This window comes from Gavialis gangeticus, unplaced genomic scaffold (genome assembly GCF_001723915.1).
Source record: "Gavialis gangeticus isolate Ggan-Ray unplaced genomic scaffold, GavGan_comp1, whole genome shotgun sequence".
In the NCBI taxonomy this organism is placed as follows: Eukaryota; Metazoa; Chordata; order Crocodylia; family Gavialidae; genus Gavialis; species Gavialis gangeticus.
In genome coordinates this window covers 181131983-181140232 of record NW_017729022.1, presented here as the reverse complement: position 1 = coordinate 181140232, position 8250 = coordinate 181131983, and the positions used below count along the sequence as shown (strand labels likewise).

The following is an 8250-nucleotide window of genomic DNA, read 5'->3' as shown; positions in this document are numbered from 1 at the left end:
TTCTGGTCCACTTCCAGGTTCACTGCTGAGCATGCAGCCCCCCCCCCCCCCCCCAAAAAAAAAAAAAAAAAAAGATTCTTAAGGTGATTTGTTTTAAACTGAAATGGGTCCCATCAAAATAACCTCCCCTGAAGTAAGGCTAGGAGTCAGGAGCAGGTTTCTATATGCATTCTGTGTAAGACAGTAAAAGGTTGACTTTGAAAATTAGTCATTAACTTTCAGTGTGTTCCTGGGCATTGCACAATGTTTGCTATAGATTAACTATTTGCAAATACTGGACAGAATGGGTGGAATTAGGGGGGGAAGCTTCAGCTGCTTTCCTCAGGTCAGCAGCCTAAAATCAATGGGTGGGATAAACTACACTTCACCATGAATAAACTATCAATTTGATGTGTGGGGCCTTTTTCTTTAATTACAATTAGCACTTCTCAGCCCACTGCAAAAGGTGGCTCTATTGTGGATAAGTGATGTGAAACTGACAGCTAGAAAAACCCATGTGAGTGCACAGCTAAGTTTCACAAACTATGCTGATGCTTAGCATATGAGAGTCTAAACTAATTTTTAAATATTAGGTACTTAATTACTCTGCCACTCAAATCAATACGCTGCTAAAACACTCTACCAATATCAAATAGTTTTTAGCATGGCTAACGGCTCTGAGTTTAAAAATTAAATGTGTGATCTTAAAATCAAAACTTTTGCTGTATATTAATGGCAAGAACTGCTCTGAAGTGGTGTGACCTTTGAGAATGTTTGCTTCAGTATTATGGTTTATGATCTCTCATGGATGTAATGGTAGCTTTTACACCCTGTATCCTTACGTACAAAATGCATTATGGCTTTGTAGTTTGAAATGCAAAGGGTTGTGAGTGAAGCGTTGATTCCATTCAAGCTTTTGGAAACCTAATGTAAAGAGGCAAGTTTGTTTTTTATAGGAAAGAATGTCTGCTATTTAGGGAGGTACAATCCTTTGAGGTTTGGAATGCCCTGAACTTCCATTAGGGTTAGTGGAACTTAAGGCATTTTGTCCCTTGAAGGATCAGGTCCAAGACTAGTGTATTTACCTGTGTATTTTGTTACGCCTTGCAACTGGCCTTCCTTGTGGATACTTTTGTATATATGCAAATAATAATTTGAATCCATGACACCAAGTAAATTCCAACACTTCTCAAAAGTAGCTATTAGTCTACAAATCTTAGTTTACAGGCTACATGTGTCCAAAACATGAAGAAAAGGAAACACCTAAGATCCACAAGAATGTCAGCTTATAGCAGGAAGAGCTACCTCCTAACTTGTATCATGACTCCCTCCTGTGCTGAGACCTTGTATATCAAGCTCAAAGCCACTACACGTTCTCTTCTGGCCCAGTTTTGGACTAAAGAAAAACCAAATCAAAAGGGGGAAAAAAACACTGGCACTTGTGACTGGCTTTCTAGTTAGTGAGTGGTATTGAGAGTGGACGAGAATAAATGAATCTGAGTTTGAACCACAGTTTCGAAATGAATTGTGGGATCTACTTTTATTTTCCATCTCTGCCATATTGTAATAAGGCCTCTTGTTTTCTGCTTTGCAAGCATCCGGTATACAGTCTGTTTTCATTTCTATCATTAATATGATTTCTGGATGCATTAGCTGTTGGCTATCTACAGAAGTCTATATCTGGGGGGGTTGCTGATAAGGCCCACCCATGGAGATGATGATGATCAAGAACATACTACAGTGAATTAGCTGAGTGAGTGAATTAAAGGCCTCATCATGGTGATGGGTTTTGGGGATTAGCTTTGTTCTGTAGCATACCTGAAGACTTTATAAGTCTCTTTAAGGTGTCAAAGGTAGTCAGCTTCCAAAATGTAACAGCATCTGGTATCTTAAGCCCTTATTGTAATACTGTCGCTGTTCTGGGGAGTGGCCCAACTATAAAAATGAGCAATAGTCATTCACTTTTAGAGTCACTTTTATGTCATCCTAGGCTGACTTCATATGCCTGCCTGTCTACATACGCACAGTAAGGCCAATCTAAAGGCCAAAGTGCTGTGAATACCTTGGACTATAAGAATCTTTTATGTAATTGGGATGCTTATGGCAGCATGTGCTCTTGGTAAACTGCTGTTGCAATTATTGAATGTCTCTGCATGCAGTCTCACTTTTCAGTGGCAGAATTATTACTTTTAATTACAGCCTTGAAAAATTTTACTTGCCTGTAGCAAATAATTCCTTTTTAGATAAGCAAGTACAACTACTTTTCCACCCCACCCCCATCACCATTATCATTTTGGCATGGCTGGGGGAGTAGATGTGAACCTCCACTGCTGACTTTAACAGATGCTCCTGAATAATGGTTTACAGTTGCCTTTGTGCTCTCAGGCCTGGCACCCAGTTATATGAGTACAATGTATTTCTTTTCTCAGTCCTCGGGCTATGAACTTAAAACGCTTTGCTTACCAGGAGCATTATACTGACCCAAACTTAAAAACAATCGATGCTTATTAAGTATGCAGATCTGTGGTATCAGCAACCCTGAAACTGAACTAGCTCCCCTTATTTGCAAAGTTTCTAATGGCAGGAACGATGACTGGAGACCTTTGGAAATGACTTGGGGGCTGCTAATCCTTCAGCACCAGTGCTGATTATATACAGCACTGTCTGTGGTATGGTATTAGCAGCTGCAAACTGACTAGCTCCCTTCATTTTCAAGGCTTCCAGTAGTGGCCAAGAAAGTACTATTAAAAACCTTGACAAAGGGTAGAGAGCAGCCATGAAACTGACTGGCTCCTTTCATTTTCAAGGCTTCAAAAAACAGCTGTTTGATAGCTGTTTTGCCCTCACTGTTAAACTGTGCAATCTGTTACAAAGTTGACAGTTCCCTCCACTGTGCAGGTTACCAAAATACAATTAAGTTACAGAGTAGACAGTGGGGCTGAAAAATGTAGTTCATTTAAGCAGTCTGTGCTCTTCGGGGATAGGCAGAATACCAGTCGTTACAACAGATAGCAAATTGGACTTGGCATTCTGTTATCATAGAAAGTTAAGGTTGGAAGTGACCTCAGGATGTCATCTTGTCCAACATCTGCCTCCCTACCCCCCCTTCAAAGCAGGACCATCCCTAACTAGATCATCTTAGCCAAAGCTGGGATCTTGAAAACCGCCTAGGATGGAGCTTCCACCGCCTCTCTGGGTAACCTGTTTCAGTGTTTTACTACCCTCCAAGTGAGAAAAGTCTTCCTAACATCTAACCTAAACTTCCCTTGCTCCATTGCTCCTTGTTCTGTCATTGCCACCACTGAGAACAGTCTATCTGGGGGTACTTTGGAAGGTTCCGGGGTATGTGAGAGTGGCGCCGAGAAGCCGCCAGCACTTCCAGGTTTGCTGCCACACACCATGTGAGGATCTCCCTCCCCCCTACTTGTCATCTGGCTGCCAGGGGACTTCCCGCTTCTTGACCAGCTGCTGGGGGTACCCTGACCAAAAAAGGTTGAAAACCCCTGGTCTAGCTCCATCCTTTTTTGAACCCCCCTTCAGGTAGTAGACGGCTGCTATTAAGTCCCCTCAGTCTTCTCTTCTCTAGACTAAGTAAGCCCAGTTCCCTCAGTTTTTCCTCATAAATCTCCCCAGCACCCTCACCATTTTCATCATCCTTTCTGTAGTGGGAGGGGGCCCCAAAACTGGACACAGTACTGCAGATGTGGCCTCACCAGTGCTGAATAGAGGGGAATAATCACTTCCTTTGACTTGCTGGTGACACACCTACCAAGGCAGGCCAGTATACTGTTAGCCTTCTTGGCAGCAAGGGCACACTCCTGGCTCATATTTAGCTTCTTGTCCACTGTAACTTGCAGGTCCTTTTCTGCAGAGCTGCTGCTTAGATAATCAGTCCCCAGCCTGTCCTGGTGCATGGGATTGTTCTGTCCTAAGTGTAGGACTTTGCACTTGTCCTTGTTCAACCTCATGAGATTCCTTTTGGTCAGATCCTCCAATTTATCTAGGTCACTCTGAATCCTAGCTCTACCCTCCAGCATATCTACTACTCCCCACAGCTTGGTGTCATTTGCAAGTAATGCAGTTAGTACAAACTGAGCACTTACCTGGTATGCATATAAGCAGAGTACTGCAGCTTGAATCACTTCAGTAAAGCTGGTGGTGCACCTTGCATATGGTGTTACTTGTGTGCTTTGTGGAATGAGGGTTCTAGTGTTGTCAAAGTTAGAAGTGGAAACGAATGTCTAGGTAAAAGTGAAAGGCTACTGGTACAGATCCTGAAATATAGTGGCAGCCAGCACTTCCTTAAGTGCATCCTCCCAAAAGTTCTGGAGCAGGAGCTGCAGAATGAAACAGACAGGGAATTGTTCCATTTTGAGCAGTGACAGCAGCAGATGCATCAATGGGACTGTCCTGCAGAGGCCTGGTAAATCATGATGAGCTCCTGCTTAAACTTAACCCTGGTTATGTTTTTAGACTTCCTTAAGAAAAAAATCTGCTGGCTTGTAATTGGATATTAAAAGCAACAAAACATACTAGCTAACAGTACTCTAATACAAAGCTGCATTCAAGGGAGATCGCTGCTTCTTTTTCACAAGATTTTACACATCATTTGGTAGAAAACATGGGGCTCTGGACCCAATTCAGTAAAGCAGTGAAGCATACTTTTAACACCAGACACGAACATAGTCCCCCATGAGAAATAGATCCTTCATGTGAATGATGAGTATTCACCTGCATGTTTCCTTTAAGCATTAGCGTGTAGACCAATACTTTGTCAAACTCAAAAAAAAATGTAAAGCAAGAAGTTGTTCTAGATACAGTGGTAAGTATACACACAGTTTTTATGAGACCAGCAATTTGGTAGCAGAGTTGCCACTTTTTCTTACAGATTTAACAGTAAGAATTAACGAAAAATCATCTTCTAACATCCTGCTTACCACCAAACAGCTTCGAGGTAAACAGATTATTTCAACTTTTCTCTGAGCCTAGTCTGCATAAAATGAACTGTTCTAAACAGCAGATTTTACCACACCTTCAACTCTCCTATGAAGTATGACCTTTCATTTCTACCCGGGAGAATTTTTACAGTCTTTTCTCTTCTGCCTGAAGAAGGGTGTTTGTACCTGAAAGCATGAAATTAATAATTATATATATAATTTTTTTTTTTTTGCAAAAATTGAGTTGGTCTAATAAAAGATGTCACCTCTACCACAAGTCCTGATCTTCTAACCAGAAAGTCTTCATAATTCCTTGCTGTTATTAGTAGACTAGATTACAATAAACTTAATCTGTCAAAGGGATTATTTTATTTGGCTAGAATATTAATATTCTTAATGTACAACATAAATAAATTCTCACTTTCAAACTGGGGAAACAAAGTGTAACTTTTAGAGGATCATAGGAAAATAGGGCAGGAAGGGACCTCATAAGGTCATCTAGTCCAGCCCTTCCCTTGAGGCAGCATCATCCTTGGCTAAACCATCCCAGCCAAGTCTCTGTCCAACCTGCTCTTGAAAATTTCCAAGGATGGAGATTCTACAATTTTTCTAGGTAACCTGTTCTGAAACTTGATCACCATCATGATCAGAAAGTTCCTCCCAATCTCCAATCTAAACTTCCCTTGTTGCAGCTTGAGGCTGTTGCTCCTAGTCCTATACCCTGTGCTCACAGAAATGCCCATCTGCACTCACTCTGTCACTCTTCAGGTATTTGAACTGTTATCCAACTCCACCACTCTTCAACCTGACCCTTCCCCCTCCCCTGTTGTCTTTTTACCACACAAAATAATCCTACTTCTTTCAGCCTTACTTTATACAGAAAGGAAACTCAGAATTGTAATAAGTAAATCATAGCAAGAACTATTTTCATTGTCATATAGCATTCCACTTCATTATTATGGGATCTTAAGTATGTACATCGCATTTATTTTGGTGTTGGTAGTAGTTTTTTGTTTTTGTACAATACTGTCTGTTTTCAAAATCTTACCTCCTCCTCATCCATTATGCTGGCTTTCAAATTCAGCCACACTTCAGATGGAAATGTATACATTGCAATATCAATATCTGCATCCCATATATTTTAGCCATATCTTCACTTAAACTCCATCCCAATAAAGAACTTTTGTTCAAATTTTGTTAGCTGGTTGAAGTAAACCTTTGACCAGCTAACAAGTGATCTACACCCAACCTCGTTCACACTGATTTAATGTGTTTTTAAAAAAACATCTTTTTGCCTAGCATTGACTGATCCGGCCTTCAGTCTTGGTGGTTTAGGCTGTCTGGAGTTAGAAGAGAGCCTGTTTAGTCAGAACTTAATTCTGCTCATTAATAGGTTGTGTACACACAAAGCAGCATATTCACTTTGTTTCTCAGCAAGCATATAATAACTAAATACATCTAGTGAAGATTTAGTGTTAAGACTTGGCTATGCTTACTTGCAAGTGTCCGTAATACATAGTTGTCTGTAACAATATTTTGTGATCTGTTAATTTATTTGCTGATTTACAACATCTAGGGATTTGTAATTTGGATTTTTTGGTCATTGTGAATTTACAAGGTTTTCCTACGTAAGTGACAGTCAGGGAAAACTGTTAACAAGCTCAGTTCTAAATGTAGCTGCTATTATTATTGTGAAATATAACACAGCAATATTCATGTTGTTACTATTACTTTCCTAATTTATTTCTCTACATCCTATCTGAGGTATTTGCAGTGTTTCTTCTGGTATTTATGATGTTGTATTCAGTTACATGTGGCTCAGAACCCTGTGCTTACAAGAAGCGGGCCTTAAAGTTGTAGTTTGTACTAAAATGGAGACTTGACATATTTGAAAGCAGGGCTACAAATGCCTACCAGGTATGTTGCATTTTGATATGCTGCTTAAACTCCTGAAATGAAGCAGCTACGTTTTTTCTTAAATCTTGGGAAGGACTTATAATTCAGTAAAGCATTAAACTGCTGTATACTGAACTATTTTACTGTAGGAATAAATTCCAGATTTTTTTTTTTGAAAAGCTTATTGCACAGTTCCACATGCTCCCTAATTAAGAATGGTAGGTTTGAAATATGTTCTGCTCTTCTCTATAAATTAAATGCTTTGTTTTGAAAACAATTATGTATTGTAGGAAGCATTTTCAACTTAAAATTCCCCTGCTGTAACACCACGGTCTATGCATTGCAGCACTTTTTCCTACCTGCAAGATGGTGCAGTCAGGAAAATGGCTTCTGTGAGCCTCAAAGCTGGAATTAGACAGTGTCACTGTAGTCTGAAACAGTGGTGCTGCTCTACACAAATGAAAACTATATTACATAGATTGCCTCTGACATGAGACCAACACATTTTGATGGAATATCCTTTCAATTAATGCTTTTAATATGTACATCTTGGTTTTTAAACATAGCTTCCTCCTTAATCATCTTTGCAATCAATTATCCCACTGCTTATTTACAACAGTTTCCTCCTGTTCCTCTTCTAGAACTGTTTAGGGTGTTTCTAAACCCTAGCTTTATTTGGCAATAGATCATTTTTCTCTGATGCAGACAAGTGACTGCATAAGGGATTCAGCAGAAATTAAATGAACCAAGGTCTTCTGAGAATGCATTCCTATTAAACACTGCTTTGGTAACAGTGATGGTTTGTTTTTTGTTTTTTAAAAAAGTGACCAACTAATTTCTGTTCTCTCCAATGGCATGTGGTGCTTCAGTTTTCAGACTTGGATCATTTAGGTTCTATATCTTTGTAAGTGTAAAGCCATTGCTTTCAAAAGGAAAGTAAATGCTGAAGTGACAAACTAATTCTTCAGGTTGCTTGGTAACTGAAATGCATATTAGAATATAAAAATGCTCTTGAGATAAAGATGTGTGATGTAGACAGATTACTGGAACTAACAGAACACTGAAAGTTTTTAGATAATTGGAACTTATGTTTTTATTACTTTTTATTTAAATAAACTATTTTAATAAGATGCCATGAAAAATGAATATGAACAGTTGAACTGTATTTTCTTTGGTAGTCTAATAGCTTAGTGGTACAGCTGTACTTTCAGAGTAATTCAGTAGCTCCTTCTCACAAATAATTATATATTGACAACAGGTTTCATAACATTAGTTTTTCTCTCTCTCTCCCCCCCCCCCTTATAAAATTCCTCTAGCTTTCCTTTTAGCATTTTATGTGTAAAATATTTTAATAGGCAGTTTTTCTCGTGCATGAGCCATAGCAGCCTAAACTGAGGCTGGTTGATGTGTTTTTGTTGTTTTTTTTTTAATTGCTTTT

General features: G+C 39.3%; 1 protein-coding gene across 1 annotated transcript in view; it reads left to right on the top strand.

Annotated features, from left to right (window-relative positions):
* UGP2 (UDP-glucose pyrophosphorylase 2) overlaps positions 1-8250 on the top strand; it is a 49196-nt gene that overhangs the window by 1291 nt on the left and 39655 nt on the right. The gene's annotated exons all lie outside the window — the stretch shown is intronic.